The following is a 9,781-nucleotide window of genomic DNA, read 5'->3' on the forward strand; positions in this document are numbered from 1 at the left end:
GCCCTGCACTGCAACCTCTGCTACCACCTGGAGGTCTACCTGTGTCTGCTGTACACATTGCTGTCCCCTGCAGCCAAGGAGAACATTACCACCAGCATCAACATGTTCCTTGGCTTGTGAGAGGCTGTGGGGACATGGGCTGCTCAATTAAGTTTTGCACTGTCTGCCATCTCCCTGTGTGTGGGCAGGGGAGGGGACCTAGGGCCAGGGAAGTGCAGCTGGGCTGGGCTGGGCTGGACAGGAAGGGGGGAGAGGGTATGGCAGGGGCAGGAGCCAGGGCATGAGTGTGGAGGGCCCTCCCCCCAGTAAGCATGGGCTGGCATGCCCAGTAGCCCAGGTTAGTCCCTGCTGGTGAGGATGTGTGGCTCCTGGTGGTGTCCTGGGGAGCAGGGGCACAGCAGCTGGCTGTCCAGGCAGGGGCTCCCTCTGGGCAGGAGCTGGAGCTGCTGTTAGCCAGGAGTGCCATGGCCAGCTCATGGGTGGGGCTGAGCCTGCAGATCTGTGGGGGCAGGTACTGGCCTAGGCTCCCAGAACTACTCAATGACACTAGGGATGGAGGCCTCAGCAGGACAGACTCCTGGAAGCCCAAGGGGCCCTCTGCCTGTGATGCATCACCATGGCTGCTAGGCCATAATAAAAGTTTGGGCAGGTCTCCCGTGCTCAAATAGATGGCACAGCTGTGGCCAGTGTCTTGGGGCATGACAGTGTTTTCCAGTTGCCACATAAAGGGCATGGACTTACCAGCAGGCCCCTGACCAGCAGTTGTGGTTAGTGACTGTGACCCACTGTGCCCACAAGGACTTGACTATTACAGGCACACTGACCGGTCATGCCGTGCTCACACATGCAACCTGACAGCCCCTCATAAATGTGGCCATTGGAGAGTCTGCCCCATGCAAACTGGCTGAAGACCTCAACCTTGACACGAGGTCTGCGGTCTCCTCCTAGCACTATTTGGGGCCCCAGGAAGCAGTGTGTGTTGTTGGAGAAGATGCCAGCATGGCTCCGTTGATGTCTTTCTGGGCCTCTACATAGCAGTCCAAGTCCTGCTGGGCCTAGGCAAATGCTTACATTGCTCAGCACAGCGGCATTACATGGGACTGGCAGGCATGCAGCAAGGCAGCAGCTGTAGGGTCCGGGGAGGCTGCTGTGGGTAGTCTTTGACCAGATAGAGCTGGACCCAGTGGCCAAAAGCTGGTTGCAGGTGGCCCTGGGTAGTGCCAGGCCTGGCAGCTGCCTGCAGCACCCTGCAGAGATGAACAGTGTGACCCTGGCAGCTGTGCAGCACTGCAGTGCCAGGGAATAGTGCTAAGGCACAGACAGACTACTGCAGCTGCCCTGTGACCTATTCTGGAGGACAAAGTGGCCAGCAGTGGCCACTGGCTGCCAGCATGTGTCCCTGGGCCTCAGTGTTGCTGCAGGCTCTCCTGTAGTATGCTGCTGTAGGGTGTGTGTGTGTGTGTGTGTGTTTGGAATCTCACGGATTAAAGAGAGCATACAGCTAGGCCATCCCTGGGGCAGGAGGGGCTCTCAGCCCTGGGGCTAGCCTGAGTCTAGCCACCGAAGTGGTGGGGATGACTGGGAACAAATTTTCTCCTGGTCAACACCTACACATACTCTACTGTGCAGTAACTACTGGTGAGTAAATTTGCTACTTGCATTTTCAGGTAGCAAATTTACTCATGAGTAAGCAATTTACTTTGCAGTAAGCATCTGCACATTTAGACGTGTCGCTTCCTGTGTAGTAATTTGCTCTACTGCACAGTGAAGCATCTCATGTAAATGCATCCTGTCAAGGAGAAAATTGGCTTCCTGGCTTAATACACACACCTCAGGTTTGGGTGATTGATTTTTGGGGGAAAGGTGCATACTGTATGCAAATAAATATGGTAATTATATTGCCCAAAAGCACACTTTTAACCTACACAGTTATTCAGGCAAAATGTTTAAGTGTATGCCAATCCCAAACATACCTCAGTATACACTCCTTTTAGCAGATCACTAATATTTTTATACACTATTGCTTCTAATATGTTAACCATTCATCCTGTTGAATATTAACCATCCATTCCTATTTCTTGTGTTCTGCTTCTTAGCTAGCTTGTGATCCACAACACAATTTTACTTCTTAGCAAATCAGCACTCAGTTTCTTAAGAGCATCTTGAGGGAAATAGTTACTGACATCTGAAAGCCCAAATAAATTATTATAATTGTGATTATATTACTGCTATTTTATGCATATGACATTTAGCAAAGACTTAAATGTTAGGTAGCTTTCTTCCTTCCACTAAGAATAGTAAAAGTGAGTAAATACCAAGGCAGTTAGCCTGCACTTACTTCCATGCTCCTGCAGCTAACATACCAGTAGTACCCAAGTGGATAGTAAAAACTAAGTTGAGTATGTCTACCAAATCATAGGCTTTTGATGTTTATACATACCAACCGGGAGAAAGGTGTGGGGTGCAGATTAAATGACTTAATAGTGTTCTTCCCATTTCCCTGGAAGCCTTCTTCTATGGGATCATTCTGATAAACTAATTCCATTTCCTGCTCTGAAGAGAAGAGAATATAGCCCTTTGCCTTTTTGAAGTGAGATTTTGAAATACTTCGTTTCTGAAACTGAAGTAAAACAAAATCTAGAATAATTATTACCCGTGATGGAAAATGAATTATGCATGTATGCAATCTACTATATGCATTATATACAGAAGAAGACATAAATAATGAAAACCTAATTTCTACAAGGGGCAGATATTCTGTTGTCACGTTCTATAATAGGTAGGTTATTACTGCTTATTTTCTGCCCTAAATCCATTTTAAAATTCATATTAACAACCATTTCAATGAAACTGGACTTCAGATGAGCCAGATTGCCAAGATTGCCAAGGATGTGTTCATCCTCCTCCTTAAATTACATTGATGTTTTACCAGAGATGTCTGATCATCCAGAAAGGCTACTGGTCCTGCTTAAAAACAAATAATTGATCTTAAATAAAGAGTGGTCATATTTTTTTGTAAATTTTATAAAGATCATCTTAGAAGAGATGTATTGTTAACCTTGGTCGGATAAACTAAGAAATAATTTGACTTCTATATTTGGGACTAAGTAGCACCAAAATTAATTCTAATAATTTTCTTTGTGTGTGTGTGTTAACTGAACATATGCCTAAGTACTTGTAGCACCAAGAACATAAATTCTAAGTTGTACAATGCAGGAACCATGATTAAAACTTTCATCCCATTAGTAAACAAGAATCCTACATTGGCCATCAATAAAAAGAGGATTCTACTTCATGTCTTTAAAAAATGTTGTTCTACCTTGGACCTGAACAAGGTCTCTGAGCACTATTTCAGAAACAAAATAACCAAAGAATGTTTTGTAATGTGTCTACAGAATGGCAATAGAGTGAAAATGGCCTCCCTGGGCTTCTATACATGTGCAGGGAGCCTGCTGCAGCACGCTGTGCAATTCCAGCACGTTGGAGCAGACTTGATTAATTACGTCTGCTGAAGTGTGGAAATGAATGTGTTCCGGTAGCCTCCAGTGTCATGTGCATCAGTGTTCCTGCACTAGAAAATGGTAACAGGGCACGTTAAAATAAAATTTGTTCAGCAATCTTTAGTCCAAAGCACCCCACCACCATTTTACAGTGTGGGGATGCTGATACACGTGACACTTTGGGCACTTTTAATAAGCACAGCCCCCAGAGCTGCACTAATTAAAGCACCTCTCCCCCCACCACCCCAAGCCTCCTGGAGCAAATGTATAAATGCCCCTTGGGTCCCATTCAATCAATGAATTCCACGTGGGTATAGGATTTCACTCACATAGAGCTCACCACCAGCATTGGAAGCATACCCGTTTCATGTCCTGACTTATGACTGTTTAATTTTGGCACTTCAATTTTCACTTAAAATGCTTTCCTGTAGGATGTATTCTACAATTTGAAAAGTTTAGTGGATCTTTTGAAGCTTCCAGCTGCACAACAAGCGTCATAAGGAGTTCAGCAAACATTAATAATCCCCCTTGTAGCTGCTTTGATGTTACCTACCTGATTGATGTGTATGGCCCATCCCACAAGTCAGCAATGATGTAACCAAGTGCTAGGTTCATCATTCCTTTTTTTTGATACTGTGTATAGCTTGAAAATTCTTTCCAGTGATGTGATGGATTTTCTGAACAACACCTAATCTATTCCGAAATACTAGACATTCTTCTCTCTAGAGAAATATACTAAGAAGTTATTGTGTGATCATTTATGTACAGATTCAAAATAGGTATCTAGTCACAGCTGTGCTGTGTTATCTCATCTAAAATTTGGGCATGTGTGTCCTTAAGTCAAATTTAAAAAATGAGTTCTTCACCCTAGGTATCTAGATCTTGAACAGAAAAGGCTTATGCACCTTTTTATTGAAATTCACAGCACCCAACCTGCTATACAGGAAAGGCATAGTCCAGCCAATAGGTACCGTTGGGGGTGTGTGTGTGTGTGTGTGTGTGTGTGTGTGTGTGTGTGTGTGTGTGTGTGTGTGTGTGTGTGTGTGTGTGTGAGATTGGAATCTCTCAGACTAAAGAAAAAAATCTGCTGTTTCCTGAAGACTCAGGCAAGGTATTTCCATTAAGATGGGGTTCACAGACTGAAACCCCTGCCTAAAATTGACTGCCTAAAATGTGGCCTTATTAAACTGTAGAAGGAAGGAGGAGAAGGAAAAAGACACATCAAGATTTAGTAAGTGGTTAGAGCAGGGGTGTCAAAGATAGAGCCAGCAGAACCACAACATACTGGTGCTGGCCTTGGGTCTTGAGTTGACTCAGATGTCACATGAGTGGGTGCTGGACGAGTTCCACATAGAATCATAGAAATTAGGGTTGGAAGGGACCTCAAGAGCTCCTTTAGTCCAACCCCCTGATCAAAACATAGATTTCATAGACATTAGGGCTGGAAGGGACCTCAGGAGATCATCAAGTCCAGTCCCCTGCCCAAAGGGCAGGAAGTCAGCTGGGGTTATAGGATCCCAGCAAGATAAGCATCCAATTTGTTCTTGAAGGTGTTCAATGTAGGTGCTTGAACCACCTCCGCTGGCAGACTGTTCCAGACCTTGGGGGCTCGGACAGTAAAGAAATTCTTCCTTATGTCCAGCCTGAAACGGTCTTGCAGGAGTTTGTGACCGTTCGACCTCGTCATCCCTTGGGGCGCTCTGGTGAACAGACGTTCCCCCAGATCCTGGTGGTCACCCCTGATAAACTTATAGGTGGCCATCAGATCACCCCTGAGCCTGCGGTTTTCCAGGCTAAAGAGTCCCATGGCTCTCAGCCTGTCATCGTAAGATCTGTTTTCCTGACCTCTGATCGTGCGCGTGGCTCTCCTCTGGACTCTCTCAAGCTTCTCCACATCCTTTTTGAATTGTGGAGCCCAAAACTGGACCATCCTGAATTAGTTCATCTCAGCCAAAGCTTTGCCCAGCCATGTCTTAAAAATTGCCAAAGATGGAAATTCCACACCCTCTCTGGGTAACCTGCTCCAGTGCTCTACTCCCCTCATGAGAAAGTTTTTCCAACCCATACTTCCCCTGCTTGCCTGAGAGAATGTTGTGGGAGACCATATCAAAAGCCTTGCTAAAATCAAGTTTTAGCACATCCACAGAGCCAGTCATCTCATCATAGAAGGCAATCAGGTTGGTCAAGCATGACTTGCCCTTGGTGAATCCCTGACTGTTCCTAATCACCTTCTTCTCCAAGTGTTTATAAATGGCTTCCTTGAGGACTTGCTTCATGATTTTTCCAGGGTCTAAAATGAGGCTGACTGTTCCCTGGTTCCATGGATCCTCTTTCTTCCCTTTCTTAAATATGAGCACTATATTTGCCTTTTTCCAACAATCTGAACTGCCATTCCACTTAATAATGCGATGCTGCGGCTAATAAAGCGACCAAAATGTTGGTGTGCATCCATAGATGCTTCTCGAGCAAATCCCGGGACGTCATTCTCCCCTTGTACTCGGCCTTGGTGAGGCCGCAGCTGGAGTACTGCGTCCAGTTTTGGGCTCCACAATTCAAAAAGGATGTGGAGAAGCTTGAGAGAGTCCAGAGGAGAGCCACGCACATGATCAGAGGTCAGGAAAACAGATCTTACGATGACAGGCTGAGAGACATGGGACTCTTTAGCCTGGAAAAGCGTAGGCTCAGGGGTGATCTGATGGCCACCTATAAGTTTATCAGGGATGACCACCAGGATCTGGGGAAGCCTTTGTTCACCAGAGCGCCCCAAGGGATGACGAGGTCGAACGGTCACAAACTCCTGCAAGACCGTTTCAGGCTGGACATAAGGAAGAATTTCTTTACTGTCCGAGCCCCCAAGGTCTGGAACAGTCTGCCAGCGGAGGTGGTTCAAGCACCTACATTGAACACCTTCAAGAGTAAACTGGATGCTTATCTTGCTGGGATCCTATAACCCCAGCTGACTTCCTGCCCTTTGGGCAGGGGGCTGGACTCAATGATCTCCTGAGGTCCCTTCCAGCCCTGATGTCTATGAAATCTATGAAATAATGGCCAGTGGCTCTGCAGTCACATTGGCCAACACACACAAGTCCCAAGACACATGCTACACACAATGCCCACTCTAGGATCCACGCTGCATGCAGCAGTCACCCAGGACCAGTCTAGGACCCCTCTCCCATATGCTGGATCCAGCACCTGCAGCAGCCACTCCAGCTTATCCAGGACTGTGCTGCCTATGGTTCCTGCTCTGGCCAGTCCAGAATGTGTGCCATAAGCAGCACCCACTCTAGCTGGTCAGGTGTGGGCACCACATATAGTGTAAGTCCCGGACAAGTCCAAGAGGACAATGGATCTGGCATGTGGGGGAAGAAGGGTATTGGTTCCCTGTATGCCATATCCAGTCCTTTCTCTGGTCAGTCTGTGGTGTCCACTCCAACCAGTCTGGGACCAACCAGCCACGTGTGGTGCCCACCCCAACCAGTCTGGGACCTGTGCTATAGGCAATACCCACTCTGGATTGGTTGTAGTGGTCACCACATGTGGCTCACATCCCAGATTAGCCAGAGGAGGCACTATGAGCACCAAATCCAGGATGTCAGGTGGGGAGGCAGGAGTCTGCGGGACCAATCCAGCCCATGGGGCCAGTCCCATGCTAGTCATTCAGCAAAATGGACTGGTCCCACACCACTCATCTGAATTCTTGGGATAGATAACTAGCTCAGGCATTAGGAGACCTAAGCCCTACGCAGCTTGAGAGGGCTTAACTGTACATCTCCCCTCCCCAGGAAAATACCAGAATAAACTAATAGCACCGTCCACCCTTTTCTGTTGAAGCTACTTCACTGAAGCAAAAAATTCAGACTCCAGAAAGCTAGCATGCAAGAAGGAGCATGACCATAGCCCAGTGATGAAGGCACTATCCTGGGAAACAGTTCTAAAGAGGAGCTAGAATGCAAGATCTCCAACTTTCTGGCCTCTTAGGCAAACTTCTAAATCTAAAATAGCTTTAGATAAGATTCAGATGCTAATACCCCAATTTCATTCAAAATGGCAGACATACTAAGCATGTTCAATAAGTGTATTTTTAAATATCTAGACCCTTTATTGCCTGAGTGCTAGAATGCATACATCTGAACCAAAACACCTAGCACTTCTCATGTATATAAATATCATATTAAAAAAATCAGAGTAGAAAAAGTGACTAGTGAGCATAAATCTCTTTTTGAATTCCAGATTTAGGCTGTTTTGTTTTCTAGTCAAATGTTATCTTGGCTGGTACTTAACTTTTCCAGTTATTCTGATTTTACTTAATTGACAGAGGGCACCTCAACACATGCACTTTCCCACTGAGTTGACTAGTGCTGAGCTAATATGAATGATGATCAGGTGCAACTTTAACAGAGCTATTTTCAGTACAAACAGAACCCAAAACACATGTTTTTCTAAAAGATGTCATGTAATAACAAAGTATGGAACAACAAAAAAGGGAGGAAGGAAGGACAATTAGGAATACAGGCACGCATGTACAGGCACACATGTAAATGGGCATAATATGGGAACACATGTAGATGGTGACACTGTGCCATGACAAGGAAGTTTGGTGCCCAGGGCAAAGCCCTCAATAGCAGCCCGCCCTTGCCCGAGGCACAGATCTGGGAGGCACATGCATAGACAGAAGAAGAAAATATGATGGGGGTGGGGCTGAGCGCATGCATACTTGTGCACATGCACCCCCTCCCCAGCATGTAACTCTGTTAGGGGAAGAGGTGGGGGGGCGCAGATCGAGGCCCTTGCAGTGAGGGCGAGAGTGAGGCAGACAGAGGCAGGGGCTCAGGTGAATGTGGCCCTGTGGCCTGGGTGGGTTGTGGGAGGGTCAGAGCCTGGGTTACATGCTAATGGTATGTGTACAGAGTCTATTGAATTTATCACTGTCATGCTACAACCCGTTTCTGTTATCATGATATGCAGTGAATTCATATTGAACTGAACTGCATTGGGTGTCTTAATATTAGAAGTATTACTATATATATGTAATTCTACTGACATTTTAACACTACTCTTTTAGTTCCATTTTACTTATTTTTTCAGGCAATTTAGTTTCACTTTTTTCCCCTCATCTGGAAATAAATGTTTAATAAACCAGTCCAAAGTTAAGGTCTACTAGGACACCTGCAAACATAAATTTTCAGCAATCAGCCAACAGTACAGGATGGCAATGCTGTTAAAAAAATACTTCGAGTTTTCAATTTTTCGTGACATTTCACAACAGTGGTGTGAACTGATTGCATCTAAAATATGTGTTTTGACAAAAGTAATTAAAGTGTGGACATTTTGAGTTATTCCAATATTTGAAACTAAAGCTTTCCTGCTTACTACTTCTCATCCATCAATTGTTTTTCACTGACAGTGACCTTAAAACTACTCTAGCATAGTCACCTTGAAGGCAAATGCTAAAAATATGATTAGCAGTACTTTCTTTCCTGCTACTTCTTTAGCCAGTGCAATTGTATGGTGAAATTATAGTTCTAGACTCTAGAGGATGAACTGAACTGTTTGGTAGAGTTTGGGGTTTTTTTTATTTAAGGCAATATCCCTCATCAGCATAATGCGAACAGACCAAAAAACCAGAAAGAACATATTTTACTGTGTATCAACGTCCAGATCTATTCTCAAGTAAAATGGATGTTTGGTTTGAAAGTTTGCCTCTCTCTCAAATTTTCATAGTTGAATACAAGCTCAGTGACATCACTATCATTTTCCATAACCTTAGTGCCCACATTCTTATTTCTCTGTGCCATATGCATATTAAATGATTGGTATTACATATATATGAATGTTGCATTTCCATATTGTCCTTCCTTACCTTTTTGTTGTTCCGCATACTTTGTTATTACATGTCATCTTTTAGGAAAACATGTGTTTTGGATTGCTTGTACTAGAAATAGCTCTGTTAAAGTTGCACCTGATCATCCAGTGTGGGAATGGGCTTTGTGACTAAGTACAGACATTTAAAAAATCCTGAGCCCGTATCAATTCGATTGTTGCAGGTTAGTCTAACCTGCATAAGCTGAACCAAGAAACAAATGAATAGACATTAACTTTTGAATCTGGAAATTCAAGCACATGCCTGAAGTGGCTCAGGCTAGAATCTATGGGGCACTAGAGCAAGCCCTCCCTTCCCTTCTGCAGTGGCCAGAAGGCTAGAGAGAAGCTGAGCTGAGGGGGGACATGGCCAGGCCCCGGCTGGTTGAGTATGACTGGGAAGGGGTTTAAACCCCCATGCT

The sequence above is a fragment of the Crocodylus siamensis genome, chromosome 1 (assembly GCF_052110815.1).
Source record: "Crocodylus siamensis isolate JL-2025a chromosome 1, ASM5211081v1, whole genome shotgun sequence".
Lineage (NCBI taxonomy): Eukaryota > Metazoa > Chordata > Crocodylia > Crocodylidae > Crocodylus > Crocodylus siamensis.